Source organism: Mus musculus, chromosome 6 (genome assembly GCF_000001635.26).
Source record: "Mus musculus strain C57BL/6J chromosome 6, GRCm38.p6 C57BL/6J".
In the NCBI taxonomy this organism is placed as follows: Eukaryota; Metazoa; Chordata; class Mammalia; order Rodentia; family Muridae; genus Mus; species Mus musculus.
Window position 1 is genome coordinate 117,557,508 of NC_000072.6, and position 21,807 is coordinate 117,579,314.

Here is a 21,807-nt window from a genome sequence, read left to right on the forward strand (position 1 = left end):
CTGTAGCGCACATACCTTTAATCCCAACACTCTGGAGGCAGGGGCAGCTGGATCTCTGTGAGTTTGAGACCAGCCTGGTCTGCAGAACAAGTTCCAGGACAGCCAGGCTACACAGAGAAACCCTGTCTCAAAACAAAATTGCCAAGGGCTATGGGAGGCATCTGTGGCTATGCATTAGAATTGCAAGAGAAAAAAAATAGCTCAGCAAAGTTAGGGTCCAACTGTTCAAGTACCTATAATGTTGGCGAGAGAGAGACAGAGACAGAGACCGAGACAAAGAGACAGAGATATTGGGAGGTTATATTCTCTTATCTAAGTTCTAGAAATTTAAGAATAACATAGACTAGCATAGCCCAGTAGAAGTGTGATATACACCACATGTGTAATTTCAAATTTTCTCATAGCCACATTAAAAGAGCACACAGAAAACACTAAAATCATCAGGAACAATTTATTTGATCTAAAGTATTTGAAACATTCCCATTCTGGCATGCACCATGCATTAACCTAATCCATGGAATAGGTGATGGTCTTCTCTTTACTTCAGGCCTTAGAAGCCCAAGTGAGTCTGGGATACATTTGGTGCCCCAGGAAACTCCAGCAGTCCACCATCCTCCATCCCAGGAGCCTTGTAAGCTAACAGGAGGGACCAAATGGCTGCTGTGCAGAACAAGACCTTTCCTGGATGTTCACAGCCCTGCTCACCTCTTTTTGTTTCCCTGAACCTAAAGTCTCTCTGGATCAGTACAGACCTCTCAGCAGCAGCACCTTTCTAGCCCTTTGGATAACTGTGCATAGGCCCTTAGGGAGATGGCACTCCTCATGCAGACAAGCTGTAGGATCAAAGATGAGTGCTGACCGATGCATGAAGAAAATGTAGAATGGGATGTCTGTCATTCACCCAAAAAGAAAAAATGAAATCTTATCATTGGGGCAACATGGATAAAACTGGAGGACACTGTGTCAAGTCAAAAAAAAGTCAGGGACAGAGGATAGATACATAAGATTCTCATATGTCATGCCTAATGTTGGTTGGTTGGTTGGTTGGTTGGTTGGTTGGTTGGTTTTCTCAACCTAACACAAACTAGAGTCATCTGGGAAGAGGGAATTTTAGTTAAGGGATTACCTCCATCAAATTACATACAGATAAATCTCTGGAGCATTTTCTTGATTAAAGATTAATGTGGGAAGGCTTGGGCCACTGTAGGTGGTGCCATCCCTGGGCAAGTGGTTTTCAGTTTTATAAGAACATAGATGGAGAGCAAGCCAGTGAGCAGCATCCCTCCATGGCCTCTGCCTCAGCTCCTGCCTTGAGTTCCCTTCATGGTAAACTATCAGCTGTAAAGTGAATAAACCATTTCCTCCACGAGTTGTTTTTGGTCCTGTTGCTTAGCATGACAACACAAGGTTAACTGGGTCATACGTGGAAGCTGAAAAGTCAATTTCATAGAAACAGGAAGCAGAGGAGTGGTAAGCAGAGGTTGGAACAGGGCGGAGACTGGGTAAACCAAACTACAATTAGATCAGAGGAGCATTCTCTGATGCTACAGAGAGCAGCAGGGGACTGTGACTTACACCTCACTACAGAAGGTAGGAAGAACTAACGGAGGATTTTAAAAGTTTCCCAGTATGAATAAAGGGTAAATGTTTAAGACAGAAACATTGCTGGCCATGGCAGTGCATGCCCATAACTCCAGCACTTGGGGAGACTGAGGCAGGAGAATTACGTTGAGTTCCAGGCCAGCCTAGGCTACGTAATTTAAGAATCAAAGAAACATGGAAAAAGAAATGCTACCATCCCTTTTGATCTTTCTTGGCACCAGATATGAAAGTTTCACATGGCACCCTGTAAGTGCTCACAGCTATGTGCTGATAAAATGAAAAATTGAGGAATTCTGAAGGAGCCGTTGCTCCCAGGGTTCTCTACCAGCCTTACTCAGTAGGTCGTGCCAAACTGTACAATTAGCAACATGACGCTGGGAAACCCTGTGCGGGAGCTGCCTGAATGTGATGACTAATCTTAGTTATCAATGTAACTTGATCTAGAATCAACTAAAGCCCAGGCTGCTGGGCACTCCTGTGAGGGATTTTCTTGATCAGATTATTTGAAGCAGGAAGACCCACCCTCCACGTGAGCAGCACCTTCTGGTGGTGACCCACATAAAAGGACGTGGGAGAAGGAAACTTTCACTGCGTGCCGGCTGCCCTCGCTCTCACTGGCAGGTTCTTCCCCGATGTTAAAACCCACTTCTTCAGGCACCCAAAGTAGACTGAAGACCAGCAGTTCTCCAAGAATCCTCCTGGCCTTTAGCACCAAATTGGAACTTCCAAAGTATCCAGCATTGAGGATTGTCAGTGTGAGACAGCCACTGTTGGACGACAAGAGCCACGCTATGTAAGCCAATCCTTAATATATATTGCCTCTAACAGTTCTGTTTCTTTAGAGAACCCTGACTAATTTATGGCAGAACAGATAGACTTCCAGCAGGCTTAGTCGTTGCTGCCCAAGTCTGTCTTCATCTTGCTCTGTCTCCCTTTTGAGGCTCCCTTCCCATGTCATGCAGGGCTCCCTGGCCTCAGAGAGGATGCAGCAGGGGAAGGGGAAGGGTGCTGTTCTGTAGCTGGACCAGTGCGTGAACCCAAGGGCAAGGTTGATGGATGCTTCAAGATGTACAGGAAGATCAACAGGAAGATCACCCCAGGCAGGTCAAACACATTAGCTGATCTGTCTAGCTATGAGATACTTGACAAATGGAAAACACCTGACCTCTCCAGGCAGTTTGGAGCTACGTCTACCGATCAAACCGGGCAGGGTCCAGAGTGGTCAGCCTGTGGATCAGAACGGATCCATGCCACAGGATGACAGAGTATGTCTGATCAAAACTGTCTTGTCTCTAACTCCACGTTTCCTGGGGTCTGTCACCTGCCTGACTTCAAATACCTGCTCATCACTTCAGTCTTCATGTACACCCACAAATAGTATCATTGAGCTAACAATAAATGTCTGATCTTACAGATCCCCAGCCATCACCTCCAGCATTTGAATGGGTAAACTGCGTGTAACTCCTGTCAGCTTGTCTCCTCTGAACTGGTATCACCAACTTTCTCTGCAGCCCTAATCTGTAGGCTCGGGGCAGCCCAAGGTCTCTTCACTGGCTCACACTTAGATACCCAAGCTGCAAGAGTAGAATCATCTGTGCCTGTGAGCATCCAGGACTAATGGTCTCAAGGCTGTCCTGGTGTTGATGAGCTCTGCAGAGTTTCTCCATGTTCTGATGAGCACCCAGTCATACTCTGCCCCTTCTGCACGCCCGTGTAGAAGCACTGTCTCCTCTGCTATCTTTACAGGCCTTTCCCGAAGGAGAGATACTGTCCTATTCTTCCACCAAGTGCTTTACAGCTTAGATGAAGCGAGTATTGCCTTCATATTCTACCTGCTTCACTAGAAATGTCTGCCATTGCCCAACCACCAGAGGAGACTTCCCCCCAGGACACTGACACTGGAGTGGATCCAGCCTGCTCCCGACACAGCCATTTCCACTTCTTTCCCTCCTGTTTCCAAAGCATGAAGCTCTGTCTCGAGGCACTGAGTAAGCAATGATTACGGATGCTTCGAAATCTTTTTTTTCACATTTTTTTTTGAGTAAATGTAAGAAGCACTGATGTCTTTGAGCCTGAGAAATTTAGTTTTGAGTCTTGGCTCCAAGGTTTAATAATTCTATGACATGTGGGCAAATTGCTTAACGTCATCGAGCCTTACTTTTTCATCATAGAAATGTGCTAAGCTGTGGGGAGCAGATGACATGGTGAGGGAATGTGGTACTGGCATGTCACATGAAGATCCCAAGGCCTCAGACCCACCGACATGGCAACACCTGCCCCTGGTCCAAGTACAGATATTACCAATGAAAACATGTGTGTGCGCACACTATCGATTGTAGCTTCCTCTCCTAGGAAGACTACAGCAAAAGACTTCTCCCCTGCAGAGACCTCCTATCTATATTAGCTCACCCACCTCCTACATGTTCAGATCTATACAGCAAAGCCGCCTCCTTGCCCAGTGGTGTATAATAAATATGCAGAGCCTCCAAGCTACTGGTGCATCTCCATCAGAACACACAGCCCACAGGTCCCAGCTTCTCAGTTCATGTGTCTGTGTGCCTGCCCTTTCTTCATCACCCTAATCAGGTTTCCAGGGCCCAGGTTTGTGACAATAAATCCTATTGATAAGGTTGTCAGACTGACCAGAAATATCAATAAAGGTGGAGTGAGTAGGATATTTTCCACAAAACTAACATTGTTAAAGACAAAGTATACTATAGGCTCGTGGGAAGGAAGCTGAGATAAAATAACCCTTCAGACTGGAGCCTTATTAGGAAAGTTAGCTGTCATGAATATTGTGGTAGGGTCCTTAAGGGGGAAAGCTTTAATGCACTTCAGTTCCCAAGGATCAGGAGAGTTACAACATTGATAGAGCAATAAGGTCTCTGAGGGAGAAATAGACCCTTCAGTTCCAAAGAAGAAAGGAGGGAGTCTATCTTTATGGGAGGTAAGTTCCATACTCTATGACTTAGCCTATGTACTAGAAGGCTCTGATAAAGACTAGCTATAATTCAAGGGAGTTTTGTGTCTTAGCAGTAGAGAGGGGATCAGGTTCTGCCTGAAGCCTCAAAGAGGAGGGAGAGAACTCAGCCCTGTGGTTGCTGAAAGGACACAGCATTTTGGTATTAACTCTGTCCAGGACAGAGAATGCAAGGGTGTGGCCTGATGACCTGATTTCTGGGTGAGATTATCGGGAGGATCTATTTTAGTGTGCGTTAGAGACAACTGCTTTTTAGTGAACAGTTCTTTGCCCATGACATACTATAGTTACTCCCTCCCAATTCTGTCCTATCTTAATAAGTGTTAGCAGCTCCACTTCATGCTGTCCATAGCCTGAATCCCAGGAATGAGTGCTTTTTGGTGGCCTGTATAGGCTGTTTAACAATGTTTTACCAAGTCCAGTTATCCAAACTCCCATGTTATGTCCTTGTCTTACTGTGATTGGGCCTTCCTACATCTCTTGTGTGTGTCCATGCAGCCCCACCCAGTGTTCTGAACATCTGGACTAGGTAGTATGTCTTAGTCCATCTTCTGTTGTCAGAGCAAGGTATCTATAAACAGAGAAGTCTACTTAATTCACGATTTATGGAGGCTAGAGAGTCCAAATAGCATGGCCTCCAGCCCTCTCTGCCCACAACGTGGCAAAGAAAAAGAAATGAAGCTGGTCACAGCAGGATTTCTGGTGCAGCACGGTCTTGCTTTGTACTTCACCATCACAGGAACTGCCCGAGATCGCTAAGGACTCCCGGCTCTCAGGCTTTGGGACTCAGGCTGAATTCTTCTACTGTTCTCCAGTTCTGCAGACAATAAGCCATGGGCATCTCAGTTTTCATAGCCACTGAATCCTATGCTTATGGAGAGACGTCATGTCTGTGAAGGTGAGTGCAGAGCTCTGTGTGTGTGTGTGTGTGTGTGTGTCTGTCTGTCTGTCTGTCTGTCTGTTTGTCTGTCTGTCTCTCTGTCTGTCTATGTCTGCATGCCTGCATGCCTCTGTGTCTGTGTTTCCTATGGTGGTTCTGTTCCTCTGGAGAACTCGGACAGTGCTAAGATGTATCACCCATTCCTGACAACCACTCCTAGTGCCTGCAGCACCCCTACCTGATACCCCTTTTCTCCAAGTCCCGTCGTCATCCTGGGTGAGTTCTCAGTCCTTTAAACAGCTTGTTTCCAGGGACCGTCACCTCCTTGCCATGTGTGCCCATGAACTCTCCAGAACGCTGTCATCAGTGATGCCTGCTGTGTTCCTGAAGCCAGGCTCTCAACACCCACTCTCTCCTCCCTTCTCTTCTCTGCTCCTTTCCTTCAGTCACTCCCACTCCATCCATGTTTTAACACCATCAAATTTGTTGCCTCAAGAACCGCCCGCTTTCTTGTTATCCAACAGCTCCTTGTATCTTTGCTTGTTTGAGTTTCTAATCCACTGAAGATTGCACAGGACAGCATAGTTGATGGTCTCCATAGCTTCCTCGTTCCTCCATCTCCCTCTTTGACAAAAATCCCCTCAGAAACAATACATCTGCCAACTGTCTTGTGCTTATATCCCAGATGTTAATCACTGTTCAAGAAAAACAATCCCACAGGGTTGAACAATTTGGTACCATTATAATAACTGGCAACATTTATTGAGGGTTTAATCTTGCCAGGCAGTACTCAAAGCATATTACATAGATTATCTCATCCTGCCTTCTACATCAAGCTGGCCAGATGCCCAGGATTCCTGTCCTCAAATCTCTGAAGCTCATTTGCATCAGACAGCCTTCTCCTGCACAGAGAAGTTAGAGGCCATCTATTAAGGACACAGTGCACATCTTCCTCCATACTGTACCAATGTTCAACAGAAGTGGACTCCTTTGCCCACAGCCTCTCCCTCTCCCTTACTCTCCCCCACCCCACAGTTTCCCAGTCTTCTGTCTACTTCTCTAGCCCACGCTCAGCTTTCTCTCACATTCTTCTCAGGTTTTCATTTACATTTTGATGATTCCTAAAATGGTTTCTTCTCTCCCAATCACTATTTGTGTGTGTGTGTGTGTGTGTGTGTGTGTGTGTGTGTGTGTGTGTGTGTGTATGTGTGTGTTCATGTCCAGCTGTAGAGACTTCATTACATCTCCTATGAAAACTGTTCTCCAATCATTCTGTCAAACTGGAAACAAATCAAAGAAAAGTGATTCTCCAATTACATGCTCAACCCACATCTCTCAGTCCACAAATACACATATTTCTTCTTGGATCTAGCCATCCAGTATGGGAAGGCATAACAGAACTTCCCACACATGCGGCCACTTCTCTATATCTGTGACCATCTACAAAGATTGCCCAGTCAGGAATACAAAGCTGTGTTCCTATTTTCCCTCTCCCACAAACCTCCCAACCCTCTTCCCATCCAATTTCTACTTCACCTGTCTCTTTGGAAGACAATAGCCTCTGTTTACACTCGTACCACTCCATACCACTCCGTAGCCTAGAACTCCCACTGCAGGACAGCAAGACTCTCTAGTCTCTTCACTCCATTATGCTTATATTCAGCTTAATTTCCCTCAGGATCGTGCCCCACGATCTTTCCTCAAACCATCAGTACATCTGGTATGCTCTTCGGGATTGACTTCTACGCTGAATTCCCTCGTCAGCGCTATATTTTGTTCCTATCTTTCTCTCCTCGGAAGCATACATAACCTACTGAGAAATTGTTCTCAATAAAGTTTTGTTGAAAAGATAAATTGTCAATAAGTAAGTTAAAGAATCCATCCAACACTTAACAAGTGAATCAATATTTAGTTTAAACTGCTTGAGAATGAATAAAGTTCCTTATTTTGTTTGCTTCCCATGGCACCAAGATTAGTCTTTGTATTGACTAGACTTTCACTATTGTAGAGTGTGCATGTGTGTGTGTGTGTGTGTGTGTGTGTGTGTGTGTGTGTGTGTGCCTGAGATGATTAGGTTTGAAAAAAAAGAAAGTTATGCTTTAGCTCACAGTTTTGAAAGTTTTAGTCCATTGTCTGTTGACCCCATTGCTTTCCAGGCTGTGGTCAAGCAGAATACCAGAGATTGGGTGGCAGTCAGGTATGGAGACGAGCTGCTTACTTCACAGGGAAGGAGAAATAGGGGAGAGAAAGAGTATGGTTTGCACTCAAAGAAAAGGTATTCTCCAAATGCATGTTCAACCCAGATCTCTCACTTCACATATACTCAATATTTCTCCTTGGATTTAGCCATCCAGTGTGGGAAGGCATAACAGAACTTCCCACATAACGGCCACTTCTCCATCTCTGTCACCATCTACACCACAATCTCTTCAAAGACACACCCCTAAGAACATAGAACTTCCACTTTAGAAGTTCCATCTTCCAAAGGCTCAACAATCGTTACAGTAAATTACCAACCCAAATAAGCCCAGGCAATGAAAACACAACTCAATTAATATGAATCCATGCTGTGCGCCTAGATGGGGCAGATCTACCGCTACACTACCATCTTCCCCATTTAAGAGACCCCTTATACCTTGTGGTTTCTCTAGGCCAGGTGCTTCTGCTCCACTTTCCTTCTTCCTCCTCCTCCCTCTCTCTTTCTCTCCCAAAACCTTCAGCTCCACCTTCCCCTCTTTCTCCACCCAATCATGGGCTCTAGGCTTTATTTATAAATTAAGGTGGGAAGAAGGCTTACAGGAAATCATCTGAGTGCTGACTCATTCCTTGTTTGCAGCCCCTCACAGGAGAACAGAATAAACATCAAATATAAGTAACCCCAGGTCTATCTGCAACAAACCATCACTAGGAGCAGCAGAGACATGGGACCAGGCCTCTAACATGGGGACCTTAACATGATTAACCCTTGTTAAGTGTATGAAGGGATGAATGTATGCAACTAAGTTCAGATCTGTAATTCTAAAGTCTTCATGTACTTTTTTAGCTCACTGGACCACATTTGTTTTGAACTTGGAAATACCAAACATTCCACATACTTCTATCTGCATCCTGTTTCCTTAAGTTGAGTTTTTTGACCCTCTCCAGTGGATCCTGACCAGCCCAAACCACTGAGTTTAGAGATCTAGATTCTGTGGGTGTCCAGTGGAGCTGTGTTGTATGTAGATGGTTATAGAGACAAATGGCTCACAGCAAGATCCAGGGTTGGCATTCCTTAGATGCTGGACCCAGAAACCCAGCTAGGAAAGAGCAGGAATAAGAGAATGTGCGACCTTGAAGGAGAGGCCAAAGCCTTCAAAACAGAAACAGGTGACTTGAGTCTAGGCCTCTGTCCTGGGACCCTGGGCTCCCATCTCCAACAGTGTCAACAGTTCTGAGAAAGGGGTCTTGACATCCTGAGCATGGATGACTTCCTGAGCCTCAACAGCTGAGCTTTGTCTCCGGAGAATCAATCAGTCAGCCATGGCCAGAGGTGCAGTGGCTGACCATGCCAACACCTCAGGAGACCTGGGAGCTCAGCAGCATCCCACTTTCTATATCCTATGCAATCCAGAAGGGGTTTTGTTCCATTTCAATTCTAACAGAGGCTCCCAACAGTCAATTTGAATCTAATTTCAGCGATGCAAATCTAGCATCTATTACATGTTTTTAATGTAAGCAATGTATGAGTCATCCTCTTGATATATTTTGTCATCAAAAAACAAGCCTAGATCAAGCAGTAGCAAGAGAATATGAAGAACAGAAGTTCAACCAATGTCTGAGAAGCAATCAGAGACATAGGATGGAGGCAAGTCTGCTCAGAAGGCAGCTAATGAAAGGAATGTGCTTTCTGTCCACCATCCAGTAAGCTAAATGCCAGGCAGAGCAGGCAGCTGGGAGCCTGAACTGTCTCTCACATGTGTATATCTATAGCAATAAAGAACCTCAGACATTAGCAAATGACACCACATCAGCCTGTCACCATTTAGCTCTGACATGTATGAGTGTGAACTCCTCGTAAAATGTCACAGTGTCGAGGGAACAAGAGTGATTGGGAACCCAGTAACCCCCTCCCCCAGATCACTTTCTGCCTCTCGGGGCCACTGAGAGTCTCGGGCCGCCCAGCATAGCCTGTATTTAATGCATCTCAGGAGGTCTACTCCCCCACAGCAGGGCGGGAAATGTTTGGGAAAGGAAAACTTTGTACTAGACATCTGCACAGATATGTTTCATCAATGGCAGCGTTGCCTGGGGACCTTTCTCCCCAGTCTGCTCCTTGAAGCAGAGATATCTGTCTGGGGCCTTAGAGTCACCCCTCTGGGAATTTGGTAGTAACCACAGATATGTAATTTGTAATAACTGTCATGATTCTAAGGTCATGCAAAAGAGCATAGGTGGCCTTAGTATAACTACTTGTGATAACTCAGACAATTGCCAAAAAAGGCATTGCCCCACCTTGGTCAGTTCTGACACCTTTAGCCCAAGCTCTACAGGCTGATGGTAACTTTGTATTTATTTGTTCAAACAGGTACCTAGTAGCTAGTATCTTCTCATGGACTTGATGGGATCCTACAGGAAACAGAATTCCAGTGTCAGTGTCCCTTCCTCTGCTCTTGGACTCTAGGGCAAACCAAGAGTCTAATGCAGCTCCTGTCCTGCAGAGGTGATGAACACCATGCACAAGGTCACAGAGACTCTGCCCACATCATCTTGGTTATCAAACTCAAGTAGAACTAATACTGCTCGAAGACAAATGTCTTTAAAGTCCCACTGTCCAGTTACAAATAAACAGAGGAAGGAGAGAGATGGGGAGGTGGTACAGAGTGCCTTGGGGACAGAAGGAAGAAAATACCCAGAGCATGCACAAAGCCAAGTGGTGACGAACTCTGGAGGACTTATCTCATCCAAGAGAGAGATAAGAGTGGCTGGAGGAAACCGGGCTTGGGAGACACCCCAGTCTCTAAAGTGCTGGCCCCACAAGCATGAGGACCTGAGTTTGATCGCCAAAATATACACTTTAAAAGTCAAGTTTAGCAGTGTGCACTTGTAATTCCAGTACTGGGAAGGCTAAGACAGGCCGCTACTGGGTTTCACCAGACAGACAGCCTAGCCTACTAGGCAAGGTGCAGACCAACAAGACAGACCATCCTGTGAAACAAGTGGGTGGCTCCTAAGGAATGGTGCACACACAAAAAAAAAAAAAATTTTTTTTAAATATAAAAATAAATATAGCAGTAAAAATCAGGGCAAAAATTAAAACAATTAGGAGAGAAAATAGAATTTAACATTTTAAATAATATCTAGTAGTACTCCAGAGGAAACTACAGAAAAGGTGAATAACATGGGATGCTTTTGGTTCAGTGTTACGCCTTAAACTCAGAGATCTACCTACCTCTGCCTCCTGAGTACTAGGATTAAAGGTGTGTGCTGCCACACCCAGTGACCAGCAGAAATTTTTTTCGAAATTCATATCTCAGTAATTACTAAAACAGATGGGGAAAGCAGTAAAATAAAATATAAAAAAACATATATTTGAAATAAACTACTGACCAACTTTAACCTGATTGACAGGCACAGAATGTACAAACCTTCCAAGGGTCCCCCATGTTCAGATGTATACATGTCAGACAAAGTTCTAGGACTACCTGGTGCTATTTCAGATACCAGTAAAAGAAAGATGTCTCCCCAAAGTCCCCGTTGTTTAAGGTAAGTAACACACATATTGATGACTCTTGAAGCAAGGAAGAACTCAAAACTAGCATCTGGAAAGATTCTAAGGTGAAACTATAGGCCTGAGGGCCGCCTCTGCTGAGGAGTGCTTTCTCAGCAGGAGCACAGCCCTGGGTGTGTTTCCCAGAACCAATGGAGAGGAAGAAGGATGGGAGAAGGGCAAGGGGGCTTAGAGGGGGGAGGGAAGGAAGAGAGAGGGAAGAGAAAGAAGAAAAGACAACACAGCACGGTGAAATGAGTGGTGTTTGGCTAAAGCAAAATTCATGAATATCTTATCACAATAAAATCCTGCACCAATAAAAAGAAAAAGGAGGAGGAAGAAGAGAAGGAAAAGGAGGAGGAGGAGGAAGAGGAAGAGGAGGAGAGGGAGGGAGGGAGGGAGGGAAGGAAGGAAGGAAGGAAGGAAGGAAGGAAGGAAGGAAGGAAGGAAGGAAGGAAGGAAGGAAGGAAGGAAAAAGAAAAAAAAACTCACGTCAACAACCTCAGCATTCTCTTCAAGAAAATGGGAAAAATATTATAAAGCGTCATGTTGTACATAGAAAGTATATACAATCTTGCCAATTTAAAATACATGAATAGATCAGAAGTAAAGATATTAAGGACTCACCCTACCCTGAAAAGGGAAGTGGGAAAAGTGAACCCATGGCAGCTCAGAATGGGTCAAGGAAAATGATCGTGAAGACCTTGGCAGGAAAGCCATGCAGAAGGGAGGAGGAGAGCAGAGGATGAGGAAAGCCCTCAAAGCAATCCCCCCCCACCCCCCGCCGGGACAGCCGACCATCCTGACTGAGGAGGCTGAGGAGGGGGCACAGACAGGAACGATGCCTGGATAGAGCGGCTGCCTCACACACTGAATGGAAAGGAAAGGTTGGCGAAAGGAAAGGGGTGTACACCTGCAAAGTGAGGCGAGGAGGTGACTGACCTCCACACTTCGGAGATCGTGAGGGGTAGAGCGTGCTCCCCAGAGTGTGCTCCCCAGTTTGCTACCCTGAAAGAGGCTACAGACCCAGTGCTGAGTATGACAAAGAACTGTTGATTCAGCTATGCTGCGCGCACTGCGTGTGCACTGACATCTGTGTGGAGAGACATAAGAAACGTTGGATTAGGAGCTGAGTGTTAACAATAGATGTCTTAAGCTACTGGAACTCTGGAGATTTTTGGCAATGAGCTTATTTCATTTTATAATAAAACAATAAAGCTATTTTTGCAGCATTTATCTTCACAGGAGAAAGCCATGCTATTGAGGGTGTGGGCATTGTTGTGGTAGAGCTTTGTCTGGAATATAATTTGACAGAAGCTATTAAATTTTAATGTGTGTATATATACACTCACTAGGAATCTGATCTTGAATAAACACTGATATTAATATGTGAGGATGTGTTGTGGAAAGGGGTGCAGCTGTGAACTCTAGGACACAGCACTATCCTTCAAGTCACTGTGGATCTGTGTGCTTTACAGCAGTTTTCTGGCAGTAAGTGTCTTGAGAGATGCCTCTTCCTCCTCGTAGGCTCCACTGGGGCCAGCAGCGCTGCCTGGAAGATAAAGGGATTTTGGTAGAAAAATATTTGTAAGGCCTGGGGGAAATATAAGGAGAGGAGAAGGAAGGCAGGGAAAAATTATGAAAGTAGGAAAAAATACAAAAGGAAGGAGAGAGAAAAGGGAAAAGAAAGAAAAAAAAAGAGGTTTGAAAGTGAATTACAGTGAGGCCTATGAATACTACCCAGACCGTCTGCAAAGAATGAGCGAGATCCTGTTGACCCTGAGAAGGTCAGAGTTGAACCGCAGAGCAAATGACACGAGCAAACTTTGTCTCCTTTATTGTTTAAGGGAAGAAAACATCCTGTGCCTTTGTACATGTCGTTCAGGACCACAGAGCAAACTGGAAGGATGCATTCCATCTGGCCAATGGTCTAGAATGAACGGCGTTTCTATAGATCTCAAGCCCAGCATCCTGGGGATGGCTTCATGGCCATGAACTCAAGGGGTGCAGCAGTGGCTGAGGTACCTTTTAGATGTACAGAGGCCATGAGATCCAGCATGCCATTGATCTCATGGAAAGGGAATTGGAGGGGGGAGGGGGGCTGGTGTCAGCGTACATTGTGTGCACACAAATAAAGAGGATGTGTTTGCACCTGAGTGTGAAGGACGGACTGGCCCATCACTCACACCAGGTACTCCTTATCCACGTAAACAACATCAGGTCCCTTAACCAAACTCCTTCAAAGCCTATTGCTCAACACTCAGCCCATCCAAGGCACCTACCTGCACAAGGCTGAAGTTTATGGAAATGTCCCCTCTCAAGCTCTTGGGGTTGGGGGTGAGGAGAGATCAGCTTTCTGCTGTTGGTGTTTTAAATTTCTTGCCACCTTTTTTTTGCAGGTGGCGCATGGAGTGATGGAGTGAGTTCTCAGCCAGAAGGGAAAAAAAATCCAAAGGGAAGCCCCAGAGAATACAGCAGCTGAAGAAAAAGCAAAGCAAAGCCTGAAATGTGCTCACAGCAGCCTGAAGCAATTTAAGAGAGAATGGGGAGAGGGCTTGCCGGAGATCTAGGCATGGAAATTATTTCCCCCTTTTAATGCAGATGGAAGAAAATGAGAAAGCTGCACTCCCAAGAGGAAAACCAACCAAAAGGAAAAGTCTCCTAGCATTCCCAGCAAGACGTGCCTGTGTGTGTACAAACAACTTGCAAAGGACCACAGCAACTCTGGATAACGCTGGTGTTTCCTCCTCATCTGCCTTTCAGCTCCTCCTCTTACCAGTCTGCACTACATGCAGAAACCCTCTGTGCATGTCTAAGGTGGTACACACATAGGAACGGTTCATGCAGATGCCACACTCTGCTCTGCACCCTGCTCTCTGAACATCTGGAGTGTTTCCAGTGGCCTGCTATAGCAATACTAAAGTCAATGCTAACATCAGTATCTGGGATATATTTCCAAGGCCCCTTTATATCAGTGAGTTGAGGCTAGAACATAGGACATATCTGTAATGGTCAGTTATCTAGGCCAACTCCTGGAAGAAAATAGGAAGTGTGTTCAGAATCCCCTCATGCAGAATTTTGACCTTTCCAATTCTGAGCATAGCATTGGAGTGGACCTGGCACTCTCTAAGCCTCCTCCAGGAGAGGTGACTTTCAAAGATGCCTTCACTGGGTCATGAAGAAAAGATGATTCATCTTTACAAAACAAAATCAAAATTCCTCTTTCCTCTCCGCAAATGATTTAGGAAACAAAATTGGAGACTTGGAAAGTGTCCATCACAAAGCGGCTAAACCCAGAATGACTGCGGAACCCCGGAGTGGGAGTCCGAGTCGGACATGCCGAGAGCTGGACCACCGTTGTGGCTGGAAATCTGAGTGGGTGTCAGAGAGGAGATGTGAACTTCTGCAACATGCCGAATTGCTAAAAATTCCTGCGACATTTCCTTCCCCCAATAAACTGTCATGCAGCAAAGCTGTTTCTGACAGGATTGAAGTTCCGGGAAAGCAATATGGAGACCTTCACCCCGCAGGTGCACGTGGTTCCCAACGTGGGTCCCTGAGGATGGTCTCCCGCGGCAGTTTAGGTGTGGCTGAGGTTGGCATAGTCAGAAAGGAAAAAAGAAAAAGGAAAAGAGAAGAAAACCAAGCATGCCTTGAGGTGGCAGGAGGGGGAGTGTCTAGCCCAGGCTCGCACCATCAGCCCACGCCCACCCCATCACTCCTCCAAGACAAGGTCATAGGGATACAATGAGGTAAGAGAAAAGGTAGAAACAAAGGAAAATGCACCTTACAATAATTACCTCATTTAATTCCTGAAGAGGGGGCTGGGGGAGAGCATTGTTCCCAGGCTATGAACCACATTCCAGAGAAATCAGAGAATACTGGAAGAAAAAATTCACCCTAATCCCATAATTGAAACAAAGCCATTGTTTCCATGTCGGCACTTCTCCACCCTGACATGATTTGTTATTATTTTCATGAAATTACAGAGTAAGTGGTACAATTTAATAGCCTCTGTTTTAATTTTCATTAATCGTCATATCAGACTCAGTCCCCCCCTGGTTGCTGAATTCTTCAAAATCATCACCTCTAGCACATGACCCAGTCACCTCTGCGCAGTCAGCCTTCCCGGGACAGCCCTTTACAGTGAGCGGCTGCGTTGCTCTCTGCATCCTGTTTCTGCTTTGTTTTAAGTAAAACTACAACTTCGGATTGTTTATTAAGATAAATAGCTCCAGTCGGTAACAGGCAAAGGACTCAGAGAGGAAGTGAGAGCACAGCCATCCTGAGGTGCCCTTGGGAACCTGAGAATGAGAAGCAGTTGGGAGTTCACTGTAATGATAGACCAGAAATCTGTGATGGCTTCGACTTGAGATTTTATGCTGGAGGGGTCAGGGTGACAGTATTCAAGGCACCAGTGTAATTAAAGAAGTGACGATCAAAACTTGGGGTGAGTGCTGGTCCACTTCTATTTTCTCAGTGTCATTATCTATAACTCCTCCCAACCTCACTCTCAGAATGGCCAGTGGAATGGGGTGAAAGAATTTATATATATATACTTGGGATGGACTTGATTCCTTGTCAAGGACAGGCTAACAAGTCTGAAGGATCCTGACTCCTCAAATGAGACTGGATGTGGAGCCCACTGTGAGGCAGCTGCTTCAACTGTGCAGGGTCCTGGAAAGGAAGCTGCAGGATGTGGTCCCCAGCTTGAGTCAGGAGATACAAGGACACCCCAAGCCATCCCTCCCTGCCAGGTACCCTCAAGCTGAAGGCCCAGAGCTCCACATCTGGGGAAGTGGAGGCTCAGGAAACCTGAAGTTTTCCTGAATTTTCAGATGACCCCGGGATTGCAGAAATGCTTTCAACCTGTCACCCATGACTGTGAGTGACATCAAAGGAACATGGTGCTGATGCTCAACTGAGAGTGTCGGAATCCATCCGCGCCAGGTAAATGCAGCAAGCAGACGGCCCGGGAGCAGAGGGAGAAGGCTCTCCTCATCGCTTTCCCTATTGGCATTCGCTTCCAGGAAACCCAGGAAGGCTTTCCATGTAGGTCCATGTCTCAAATTAGACCTTGTGGCACCTGGACAATCTGGAACAGGTTTGTTTGTTTGTTTGTTTGTTTGTTTGTTTGTTGCATGGAGATCAAGTCCAGGAGTTTGGAGAGGATTTATTTCAGAAGTTTGTAAGTTACAAACTTCTGCAATCCCTGATTATGATGCAGGTGACTTCATGATGGAAGCAAAGGACTGAAGCGATTAGAGAAGCTTCCTGTGTTGCATACAGAAAGGCCATCTTTAGGTTGTCAGGGCTACTTCGTTGCTCCGGGGCCACCACTGTCTTCCTTCAGTTCAACTTAGAATGGTCTTTTAGCTTGGGGAATCTGTGCACCAGCCATCCTAGGAGTGAGCAGGAGCCTGGCTGTCTCACCTCCTCCCTGCCTCCGTTTCTAACCCACCCCCAGCCACTTCACCCTCAGAGAAGACCGGGTCATTTACTTCTCAGCAATGAGGATACACACTTTGATATTCCCCAGGATAAAGGACTCTACTGAATACAAGTGATAGGAAATTCTCAGCTCTGACTGACGCTTTGCAAAGATCAGAGTAAACAACCAGAGCGCCAGTCGTGTGGCTCCACACACTATTTTTAGACCATCCCTCACTGTTCAGAGCATACGTGCAAGATGGGAGAGGTGGTGTTGGCTTGCCAGTCATATTCCATTCTGGTCCCCTCGGCCCCGGAAAGTGCTAGATCCTTGATTGTTTTGCTCAAAACATCCCAGAAAGGATTTTTACCGTCAGCTGCTCTTGAACGTTTATAATTTCCTGCGTTTGCTGTTGACTGGCATTCCTGACCTTGATAGAAATAGCCAGACAAAATGACTAGCCTGTGAGCTGGGACTTGGTCATCCACAGCTTGCACCACCCTGGTGACAGTCCCTTCATTTTGCACCCATGGCTACAGGAAGGCAGGCTGCACAAACATACTGCTGTGGCCGAGCAGTGGCCTGGGGGTCACCCTTGCTCTGAGTCTCAGTGTTCCTGTTAAGCCCTGAGTGGTGATTGGTGTTCTCATGTAGAGCTCTGACACGGGCACAAAGATCACTTGAGTGGTTTAAAATGCCACCCACAAGATCAGGACCATTCAGGGCATGGTACACACCTTTAATCCCTGCATTAGGCAGGCAGAGGCAGAAGGATCTCTGAGTTCGAGGCCAGCCTGGTCTACAGAGTTTCAGCACAGCCAGGTCTAAAAAAAAAAAAAAAAAAGACAAAACAAAAACAAAACAAAAAAAAATCATGACTTGAGAAACCAAACCATGAATGAATGAATGAATGAATGAATGAATGAATTGCTACTGAGTTATGCATATTCTTTGTACTGCCAAACCCAGGCCTAAAATGTGGCACTTTCAGCACAGAAGGTTCAGAGCACAGTAACTGGCTGCTGTGATTTGTGACACTCTCTGAAGCAGCGCCAGCTGTCCCCGGACACTCTTCAGTGTCTCACAATGAGGGATGCTGCACAGCACTGTCCTCCCAGGAGAGCAGCCATCTTCCTAAGACCAGCTGTGTCTGCGAGGGAACAGTCCTCACAGCTGGCCCCTTGGCTGCTGACATCCTCCCCTGGGAGTGAGTATGGAGGGTCACTGGAATCCCGCCTGAGTGCCCAGCCACTCCACTAAGCCATGTGTATGCAACCCTGCCCTATCTGCACGGGGCTTAGGGAAGGGCTAGAGTGTATAGACTCAGGAAGACTAGGAGATGGGCACGCCATGTACATGGCTCGAAGGAAGCCATCATCTCTGGCTGAAGACTTCCCAGTGCGTCTGTTTTGGAGTCACCCAAGTTCCCATCAGTAATCCGTTACCAGTGTGTGTGAGGATGCATTAAAAAAAAAAAAACCTTACCGGTTCCCCAGGATAGAAAGTGGTGGAATTGTGTTGGTTTTGTCATCGGAACCTCGAAAGGGAGAGAATTCTCTCAATGGTGTTGCTCTTGCAAGAAGGTCAAGTTGCCTCAGGACCCTCAGCACCCAGTCAGGAATCCTCTCTCCTAACGCAGAGGTCACCATTATCCTTGAGGGTTTGTGTGTCAAGAGCCCCGGTGCACACCTGGAGCCCAGGAATCCATGGCTATAGTTTCTGCTTATGCCTGCAACAAAGCTTACTTATAAATTAGGCACAGGAAGATTTTGACCTCAAAAGCCAATGACAAAATACAACACATAACAATATATTGTAACAAAAATGATGTGCACATGGTCTCTCCTCTCTCTCTGTCTCTTTCTCAAAATATCTATTGCACTGAAGAGCTCAGCAATGCCTCTTGACTTACTAAGAGGTGAAGTTGAACCTTTAGAGATGGCCCCAGACAGTACTAGCCCGAGGAAAACTCAGTAGCATAAGCCACGGCTTCGAAGTACATATGGCTTTCTCACCATGTAAAAGCTGGAAATCGTGCGTCACGCCGTCCTAAACCAGGGATTTTCTGTACTTGCAACAGGAGAAGCAAAGCTTAGCACTGACATAGAAACCATCCCCACAGTGGACCAACTGTGACCACGCATGCCATGTGCAACCCTGGCCATGTATGTTGTATGCAACCCTGATCCTACATGCTGTATGCAACCCTGATCATGTGTGCTGTGCCTTGGCTACACGTATGGACTCTGATTTCCCATCACTTGGACCAAATAACAAACTGTAAAATTAAGGAAAGTAGAGAACTCCCACTTCTGATTCTTTCCCTCTTGCCAAGTCCCTGAGCCTTATATGCTATACTATAATAAGTTAACAATGGCTGGGACACTAAGGAAGAAGAAAAAGGTCTATTTATTCCATGTTCTCCATTCAAGGAGACTGAACAGTGGGAGGGAAGGCAGACTTAGTACACACACTGGAGTTTGACGGGAATTACTGAAACAAAACACAGGAGCTTCCATTTCCATTAAAGACAGACATAAACACCCCATCAAAGTCCATAATGTCTGCTAACTTCAGGTGCATGTGGCATAGACACCTTTGAAAGGCCATGAGATAGTATTTCTAACAATTACTTGTGCAATTATCCCTGAGGCAAGAGGAATGTGACCTCTGGGATGTGACCTCTGACCAGAACTCAAGAGGAGCATGAGATATGATGTGGGCCCAGGACATGGAGCAGGGACCAGAGCCTGTGGCTCTAGGCTCTCTGTAGAAAGAGAAGCAAGCCAACCGAAATGCCCTTGGACAGTATCATCTTTTATTATGAAGTCTATTTTATGTTAGCTGTAACAGCTAAGGAAGTCCAGAGAAGGGCTCATTTTCATTAGTGTGACTGGAAACACAATTTCAGAGCTTGTTTTACTTAACATGTCAAATCATTTTGTGACTCGGAAATTTTTCTCCATCCATGCGAGTTTTTAAAGGATGTCTTTTTGTCTTTCCTTCCCAATGTGATAGACGACATCTCAGAATGTGGGCATTTAACAAGTTCACTTCAAAGAACCAAGGTGAGATGATAATTTCCAAGAAGACAGGCTGGTCAATACAAGAACATGAGGCACTCGGAATGGCTACTGTGCCAAAAGCTTAAAAGGTGGCAATGTCCCGACTGGGACTGTGTCTCCACTCGTGTCACACATGCCCTGTGCTCCAGATGATGTGCAGAAGTCAACAAAACAAGTTCCAGAACCACTACAACCTAGTGCCACTGCCAAGAGAAGTGCCAGGAAAACGCTCAAGAAGCGCTTTGAAAAACCCTCTGATCTCTTGTAAGTGAGATTCTGTGCAAACACACCCATATTCCTTTTGGTCATCTATTCTAGACACGAGAGGGCCCAGGCTTCCTTTTAATCTGTGGGTCCCTGGACCCTGACTCTGGAATATCTGGTACCAGATGTGATGCCATTTACACAGAGTTTCAAAAAGTGTCTCTTTTTAACATAAATCCAGAATCTGAAAATTCTCTTTCCGAATAACTGGGCTTTCTTCTCCTCCTACCAGCAACCATCCTAAGCCGAGAGGGTTCTGTGCTGAGAACTGGGATGACATAGCATTCGCTCACACAGTTTAATTAACCGCCACCAGCTTCTCTAATTATCCCTGTTTTGTAACAGCTTTTAAATGACAGTAAATTTTGACCAAAATATACTTCCCTTATCTCTAAAGGCCACTTTCTCTTAAAAACAAAACAAACCACTAACTGACTTTAAAAGCACAAAGACATTTCTGTGTCAGGCTTTTTGGATAATTTAATAAAATTCAGCACATGGGAAGAGCTGGCCACCACACGTGACAAGCAGATTAGTATGCGATTCCCACAGTACTGACACGTGCTGCACAGGAGTCTGTCAGCTGCTGTGTGGCTTTGCCATTTGCACAAGGCAAGCTTCAGGAAAGCAAACATTTTAACTCTTCTGGGCCCTCCCCATGGTTATCAGTGGCTAAATGTAGCTGTGATGGATGTACAGATTCATGCCACATCACAAATGGGCAAGGGGCTCTAAAACCATAAAGTCTAAACTCTGTCCTAGACTGGAGCCTTCCTACTACTCTCTGCCTGGGCATTCCTGCACTGGGGCACTGGGGCACTGGGGAGCTGACTCTGTTCCGAGCAACCCATGAGCAACACCATCTGGGCAGACATTACAGTGACTGCAGGTGCTGCTCATATCCAGGCCCACTCCTGTAGGTTTCAGATCTACAGCCTTCGAGTGGAATTGCACATCACAAATTCTGAATGTGACTCAGTGGAAATGTGGAAACATGAGGCACACATCCCATGTGGCTCTGCCACGAGCTCCCATTTGATCTGAGTCTAATCAGGCTGTACACAGGTCTAGCTAAGTGAATGAATACATCTTTATCTGCCCATCCTCAGGTCAAAACGGTGATTTCACCTCTTCAGTTGACTCCTATGCTCTCCCTGTCCCCAACCTTGCCCTGTGTCCTCCTACAATAGTCATTCTTCCTAAACAAAAGAACAGATCTACAACCACCTGTTTGACACTATGCATGGAGCAAATAAACTCGGACTTTCTAAAGTGACACAGAGTCCTCTCACACAGACTCACCTACTCACTCTTACTTTGCATCTGACGGGTCTGATGTAAAGGGACCCCTGCCCTCTTTAGAATCATCAGATAGTCGTGTCTGGTTTCTGCTCAGAAACGCTTGTCCTGTTCAGTATTCTTTGCTTAGATGGCCTCATGGAGAACTCTTTCATGCCAGTCAGTACTCATCTAACTTGTTAGCACAGAGGCGTGGACAGCCTGGAAGCCTCAGGTCTGTTTTCTGTTTCATCTTCTTTACATTCTGTGTTGCACATAATACAGAACTCTCTGATATCATCATATCTTCTCTTTATTATCGTTACATACTCCTTCTGAGTCTGAACCATGTCTCGCCAAAGCAGGCACAATATTCATCTTCTGAGTCTTGGTGCTCTGCATCACTGGCTTCGCCCCTCAGATTATCTTGTCTCCAGGTAAAATGTAGCTAGCCCTCCATGGGGCTTCAAGAATCCACTCTCTTCTGGGCTTCTCTTCTCAAAGAGCAGATTTGAACTCCACTCTATACCTGCCATGGACCTCAGTGATTTGTCTCCAAAG

The 21,807-nt window shown here is 45.8% G+C and overlaps 1 long non-coding RNA gene across 1 annotated transcript; it reads left to right on the plus strand.

Moving 5' to 3' along the window:
* The first annotated feature begins 2,189 nt into the window (after positions 1-2,189).
* Gm9946 (predicted gene 9946) lies at positions 2,190-14,822 on the plus strand. Its single transcript, NR_168036.1, has 3 exons — positions 2,190-2,395; positions 5,322-5,480; positions 13,608-14,822. It is a non-coding gene; the product is annotated as a predicted gene 9946 (long non-coding RNA).
* The last annotated feature ends 6,985 nt before the right edge of the window (positions 14,823-21,807 follow it).